The sequence below is a fragment of the Pinus tabuliformis genome, chromosome 4_1 (genome assembly GCF_031772625.1).
Source record: "Pinus tabuliformis cultivar Carrire ecotype Pingquan chromosome 4_1, CPIR1, whole genome shotgun sequence".
Lineage (NCBI taxonomy): Eukaryota > Viridiplantae > Streptophyta > Pinopsida > Pinales > Pinaceae > Pinus > Pinus tabuliformis.
The window spans coordinates 495,694,456-495,702,833 of record NC_142303.1 but is presented as its reverse complement, the minus strand read 5'-3'; positions in this window follow the sequence as shown (position 1 = coordinate 495,702,833).

The following is an 8,378-nucleotide window of genomic DNA, read 5'->3' as shown; positions in this document are numbered from 1 at the left end:
ATGCCATAATGTAGGGAACAAATATATTGTAGTAGGTTAGTCATAGGGATGATTTCAAGAGGTTTATACCATATTGTACTTAATGTTTTTGGAAACAAATAAGGAAGAAAAACAATTGGTGTTTCATTGTCATGCAAATATGATAAAACATGTGTATAGGAATGAAACACATAGGAGAAAGTAAGAATAAAACAAAGTATTAAGATTTTTATGAAAATAATTTTGCATAATATTTAGTTTTATAGGAAGCGACTTTACACTAAATACAATTCTCAAAATTTAAAGAGAATTATTATTTAAAGAGATAAGTAGAAATGTTTGGGGTTTGAAAATGGTTTGTATATGTGGAGCATAAAGAGTCAATAATGGAAAAAGATCCATTACTTCTATTAAACATAGATAATAAATAAAATTAAATATATCCAAAAATATATTTTCCCTTATTAATATATAAGAGATAAAATTTAAAAATATATTAAATTGTGTTGAGGTAAAGTACCTAAATGCACTCTAAACATAAACCATATTAACATATGCATAGAATATGGAAAAAAATATTTATGATTAGAGCAATGTCAATTACTCAAATGCCACAGAAAAATCCTAGACTCAAAATGAAAGTTCAAAAAATACTACAAAGAATTCTTATGGAATACTTTAATTTTATATGGAAGAATTTGATTTGATTGTCCCTTATTTGTCACTCTAAAATAACCATATTGGAGACATTAATATGTCACTACTATAATATAGTTATTTTCACATCATTTTTATGTCCTTCTATCTTCAAATTTTAGAAAATTGTGCATGAGATTATTTTCTAGGTCTTTCATGGACACCCTTGTTTATATCATTTTATGTCAAATTTTACATAGTTTTGTCTATTTTTGTGTCTTAATTGCATCTATTTTTCATATCATTAGCATATTAATTTCATCCTTATAGAATCCAAAAACATCATCATACCTCCCCTTGGAGTCCTAGTAAAGTCCAAATAAGGCATGCAGATAACATACAAATAGCATCCACATAGAATCCCAAGTAATTTAATTAAGAGGTTTATGTGGGTTATGTTAGAAAAGTTATTGGATTTGAATAGGTTATATCAAATAGTGAGGTAGTGGTTTATTAAGTTAAGATATTAGTAGAATTGAATGTGGGGTAGTTTAGTAGCATATAGGGGTTTCATTAGTGGTGATATAGGTTAATGCATTACATAGGTTATTAAGTGGATATTAGAGTTGGAAAGGTAGGTTATGTACGCCTATTTTATAATTTATGTGGGTTAGATGGATATTTTCTAATTACAGGGCTTAGCTCTTGGTAGCTAATGTACTAGGTTAGTGGAGAAGGTATATTATATTGTATATGTTGGTAAGGTTAGTAAGCTAGGTTGATGGTTTAAGTTATAGGTTATATGAGTTAATAATTTATAAGTAGATTAGCAAGGTGGGTTTCGTAGATGAACAAGTAATGAAAGCTACATGGCTTGGTAGGATAGTCTACAGGGAAAAATTAAGTGTCTAAATTTCACCCATGGGACAATTTTCCATGGTTTTTTTTTCTTATGAAAAGAGTGCTCACTATTTTCCATTTTTGTCTAAAATGATTAACAAGATTCTATAGGATACAAATGTTCTACTCTAAAAATCATCAAAATTTTCTATTAATGATATAAAATCCTCATAAATTTGAATATTAAAAGAAGTGTCAAACATTTTCTACTTGGAATTTTAAGACTTCACAAGTTTGTTAAGGATTTTACACTTCAATATATGTATGTATTTCTAAAAATTCCCATAGTATATAAGGTTATTTAATTTATTTAATGAATTAGATAGGTTAATGGATTATATATATTATTGAAGTGGAGCAATGGATTAAGGAGATAGGTTAAGTATGCTAGGTTATGAGTGTGTTAATATACCAACCTATATCACACTAACCTGATAGTTCAGAGCATACATAACACACAATAGATTTATACTTAGAGACTTAGACGACAATAGCAAAGAATAATTTCAGAGACAAACAAATGGAGAAACAACAAGATTACTCAATCAGAAACAACGAAATAGATAAAACAATCACTGGAGAACAGAAATCACTTTGCATTACGTAACAGGCCTAGACCATGGCTTGCTTTCCTTGGATAGAGAAATTACAAAATTATAGAGGTTGAAGAAGGATCTAGAATCCTACATGTGATTTAGATGGACATCTAGAAACTAATGGCGGTGTAGAAGGATCTAGAATCATGCATGTGATTTAGATGGAGATCTAGAAACTAATGGCGGTGTAGAAGGATCTAGAATCCTGCATGAATTTGGCTTCACACTTAACATCATCCCACTTGAAGCCAGATAAGAGTCATGAATCAAGTCACATCGAGTCCTACCATGCCTCTACATAACTCATGTTTATTTCGTGGTAGAATCTTAGTGAGAATATCAGCAGGGTTCCTATCTATATGAATCTTTTCCAAGGATAATTGTTCTTCCTCCAATGCATGCCAGATCTAATGGTACCTTAAGTCAATGTGCTTGGTTTTTGAAATAAATGATGGGTTTTCCGAAAAGTGAATGGCACTCTGACTATCAAAATATAACAAATACTTGTCCTTCTTTATTCCTATCTCTCCTAAGAATTGCTGCATCCAAAACATCTCTTTACAAGCTTCTGTTGGAGCTATGTACTCTGCTTTTGTTGTACAAAGGGCTACTATTCTTTGTAGCCTTGACACCGAAGATATTGTTACACCTGCAAATATATACAAATAACCTATAGTGGACATTCTGGTGTCCATATCTCCATCCATATCTACATCTGTAAATCCTTCAAGCACAGTCTCACCATGACCAAAACATAAACAATAATGACTAGTAGCCTTGAGATACCTCAAAATCCATTTTACTACTTGCCAATGTTGTTTGCCTGGATTGGCAAGGAAACTACTCACTACTCCCACTGAATATGCAATGTCTGGTTGTGTGCATACCATGGCATACACCAAACTACCAACTGCTAAATCATAAGGAATCTTGATCATCTCTTCTTTCTCCTTGTCATCACTAGAACATAATTCAGTACTCAGCTTGAAGTGGGCTGCAAGGTTGTACCAACTAGCATGGCATCCTTCATATTAAACCTGTCAAGCACCTTCTTGATATATTTTTCTTGTGACAGCCACAACCTTTTGTTTTTCTTGTCACGCATAATCCGCATGCCCAATATCCATTGTGTTGGTCCCAAATCGTTCATTGCAAATTTTCTACCCAAATCTTTCTTCAACCTATTGATCTTATTCTTATCATACCCAACAATCAACATGTCATCCACATATAACAATAATATGATATAATTTCCTTGATCATACCTCTTGATATAGGGACAATGGTCAGCTTCCAACCTCTGAAAACCATGTTCCAACATGACTGAATCAAATTTCTTGTACCATTGTCGAGGTGCCTATTTCAACCCATAGAGACTCTTCTTCAACGTACAAATAAGGCCTTCTTTGAATTTTTATATGAAACCTTCTGGCTACTCCATATAAATTTCTTCCTCCAATTCACCATGAAGGAAAGAAATTTTTACATCTAATTGTTCATATTCTAAGTCTAAAGCAGCAATTAGACCAAGAATGACTCTAATGGATGACATTTTAACAACAGGAGAGAAAGTTTCAGTGAAGTCAATACCATCTTTTTGGGCAAAACCTTTCACCACTAGGCTTGCTTTATACCTCTCCTTGTTTTCATCACCTTCATGATTAATCCTGTAAGCCCATTTGTTTTGTAAAGCCTTTCTACCTTTTGGGAGGTTTACCAACTCTCAAATTTTATTTTCCAATAAAGATTTCATTTCTTCTTCCATTTCTTTCTTCCATTCTTCACTGTGCTCAACTTTACAGGCTTCTTGAAAACAATTAGGCTCACCTTCATCAGTCAATAAAATATAGTTTGAAGGAGGATACCTTTGTGAAGGCTTATGAGGCCTATAAGATCTGTGAACTAACTATGGTGGTGCATTATCAGGTTGAATCTCCTGTAAAGTTCCTGCAAGATTCCTTCTTCTTGTTGTTCATCATTTTCCACTTGTTGTTCTTCATGCACCTGAATTTTTTGTTCATTTTCGTGTATTGGTGGTATGTTATCCTGCTGCTCTTCAATCCTATCAATAACCTTCTTGACCTCCAACTCACCTACAGTCCTCTTGAACATTTCTAACTCATTAAATATAACATCCCTTCTTCTTATAATTTTATGTTTGACTGGATCCCATAAATGATAACCAAAATCTTCATCCGTATATCGCAAAAACCTGCATTTCATAGATATATCATCTAGCTTAGTTCTATTTTCTTTGGCAATATGTACAAATGCTTCACATCCAAAGATTTCCAAGTGAGAATAATTCAAATTCTTACCAGTCCAAACTTCTTCAGGGATACCACTATCCAAGGTTGTAGTTGGAGATCTATTTATGAGGTAGCAAGCTGTCCTAACTGCTTCAACCCAAAAATTCTTCTCCAAATCAAAATTGGACAACATACTTCGCACCTTTTCCATAATGGCGCGATTCATCCTTTCTGCAACACCATTCTATTGAGGAGTACCATGCATAGTCTTCTCATGCTTTATGCCAAACCTATTACAATATTCCTTAAATGCATTTGAGCAATATTCTCCACCATTATCTATTCTTAAACACTTGAGCAATTTGTTAGTCTCTCTTTCAACAACAACATGAAAATTTTGAAATATTCCAAACACTTCAATTTTACTTTTCATAGGATATGCCCAAATCTTCATAGATGCATCATCTATAAATGTTACAAAATATGATGCTCCTCCTAATGATTTGATGTTAACAGGCCCCAACACATCTGAGTGTACCAATTCTAATGCATTTTTCTTTCTGTCATGGCCACCTCTAAGGAATGAAACCCTTCTTTGTCTACCATATATACAATGTGCACAAAGATCAAGATTGTAGGATTTCAAACTTGGCAATAATTGTTTACCAACAAGGATTTTTAAGCCCTTCTCGCTCATGTTACTCAAACGCTTATGCCACAGATCTATTGAATTTCCTTCTTTTGTGATAGCAGCCAAATTTTATTTTCCCATCAGTGTCTTCAATGTGTCTAATGTTCCTATCTTGGGTCCTTTGGTCACAACCAATGCTCCTTCGCTAATTTTCGAGCCTCCTTTTCCAAAGCTTATCAAATAGCCTTTATCATCCAGTCGTCCCATAGAGATTAAACTCATGCGCATTTTTGGTACATGCTTGACCTATTTCAACAATATATCTTGTCCATATTTCATATTGATATGGACATCTCCCACTCCAACAATACTGCAAAAATGATTATTCCCCAAATGCACTCTACCATAATCATGAGGATTATATGAAACAAAACTATCTCTGCATGGGGTTACATGGTGAGATGCCCCAGAGTCAAGGATCCAATCAAAGCTACTACTAGATGTATATACACATGCATCCTCTACTAAAATAGTAAACAACACATCACCATCTGTGGCTACAGCAGTAGTCTCACCTTCATTTGTGCTGGATGACTTGTGATTTGTATTAGATGCTCTCTGATCCTTTTGTCCTTTCTTCCAAAATCGACATTCTTTCTTCATGTGCCCAGGTTTGCCACAATGAAACCAGATGATCCTTCCTCTCCTTGATTTTGATCTGCCTCTCAATCTTGATCACCCTTACTGACCTCAATCCATTCTCCTACCATGATCAGCTAGAGCTAGAGCTTCTCCTCCCTGGTTTTCCGCAATTTACATGCGTTGCAGCTCCTTATTCATTAAAATACTACTGACGTCATCAAACTTCAGGGTCCCTATAGTTGCTGAAGTGCTCATAGCTACAATTAAATTTTCCCAACTATCTGGCATAGAACACATTAGCAAAATGGCTCTAATTTCATCATCTAAAATGATTTTAACAGAGGCAAGTTGATTAGTAAAGTATTAAATGCATTCAAGTGCTAAGCAACTGAAGCACCCTCTTTCATCTTGAGATTATAAATCTTCCTCATCAAGAACAATTTGTTTGATGTCGTGTTCTTCTCATATAGATCATGGAGCTTCTTCCATAATCCTTCTGACATCTTTTCTCCAGACACATTGAAATAAGCATTCTTTGCTAAATGTTGGCAGATTGTTGCAATCGCCTTTCTATCTAGCTTATTCCACTCTTCATTTGTCATCAATGAGGGTTTCTTTATTGTGCCCTCAATTGGAAAATACTGATCCTTCAAAATCAATATATTCTCCATCTGTGATTTCCATAGGGCAAAATTAGCCCCGCTCAACTTCTACATATATGTAACTATTGTCTCCATTTTCAATATATTGATGCCCAAAAACAAAAACTCCACTTAAAAATAAAACTTTAATTATTACTCTTTAAAATTTAGTAATAATGACCTTCCTCCTTTTAAAATACCCTTTTCAAAATTCCTGCTCCTTTTTAAAATATACTTTTCAAAATTCCAACATATAATTATATAAATATAAAAAACATATATAATGTTTTAACCTTTTCACATTTCACACATACATATGTTGGTTTGTATACATGCAAGCTTGATGAAAAAAAACTTACGAACACCACGTTTCAACTCCAATCTCCATGGATCTCCATGTTTCAAACTCCAGCAATGCATTTCAACATAGGTCCACGACCTTGTTTTTCTTGCAGCAACTGTCTTAACGTTCCTCAGCTAGTTCCTTAGCTATTTCCTTAACAGATCCTTTTCCTGGACTCTCTTATTTGTAGCAATTTACTATTTCTTGGATAGATCCTTCAACAGTGTTAGAGGTAATAGCCAATTTTTTAATGAAAGCTGCCAGAGTAAGGCAATGGCACTAAGCGGCTTGCACGGTGGATATTCGACCTTAGCTCTGATACCAGTTGATTTTTTAGAGCATACATAGCACATAGTAGATTTATACTCAGAGAATTAGATGGCAATATCAAAGAATAATTTCAAAGACAGACAAATGGAGAAACAACAAGATTACTCAATGAGACACAACAGAATATATAAAATAATCACTAGAGAACATAAATAACTTTGCATTACGTAACAGGCTTAGACCTTGGCTTTCTTTCCTTGGCCAGAGAAATTACAAATTTATAGAGGCTAAAGAAGGATCTAGAATCCTGTATGTGATTTAGATGGAGATCTAGAAGCTAATGGCGGTGTAGAAGGATCTAGAATCATGCATGTGATTTATATGGAGATCTAGAAACTAATGGCGGTGTAGAAAGATATAGAATCCTACATGAATTTGGCTTCACACTTAACATAACCCATATTGACCCTGATCCTTAGAGATTAATTTAGCAAAACTCTTAACCTCTACTAAAAACTAACCACTCCAACTTATAAATAAAAAATACAAGTTCATTAAGACATTAATATAATATTAGCAAAATAATTTACACATCTATAGGGAACGCAACACCATCGTTGACCAACTTTCCAAAATGGCAACAATCAGTCCACGCAACATCTGGTTGATACAGGAGCAACCGGGAGATGAAAATTTCCAGTACTACCATCGGCTGTATATGGACCATGCAGAACAGGCTCAATAGGATCTTGAACTTATGAAAATCAAGTCTCTCTTATTTTGTCTATTTTGAACATGTATATACATAACAATCCATGTTTTTAGGAATACTCTCTGCGTAGAGTATGTTTAATTTTGATGTCAATTATGCAGTACTATTTAAAAGACTCTCCCCCTGCATGGAGAACTTATTTTGAGATCTCAAAATTTTGAATTGGCACACAGCCACATCTTATGCATATGCACTTTGCATCTACAGCATGTAATTTTCCGATTAATAAAGATTACGATTTTTCCAAGGGAAAAAAAAATAACCAAATAATAAGATAATTTCTTTTAATTTTAAATCAATTGGTATTTCAACCCTCACTATAAAAAATTATTAAAATAAAATCTCATTTTTCATAATAAAAAAAAACCAATTTTAGTGTGAGAATCATTATGCCCAAATAAGCTCTTTCATTAAAAAAAACCATGAAAAAATTAGTGCGATTTAATTTAGTCAAATTACTTTCAGTGATATATATGTTCTTTGATCCAATACAACAAATTCAATAAACATATTCTCAAAAGTCAAATTCAATAAACATATTCTCAAAAGTCAATTTTTATCTTCGAAAACAACGAAAAACAAACCACTAATTTTTAATCAGGACACCAAGATTTTATATATATATAGAAAAATATATAATTCAATATTTTTCACTAAAATTTATTTTAAAATGTCAAAATTATTTACCTGTGTCTAAAGATTATAAGTTACTATCCCAT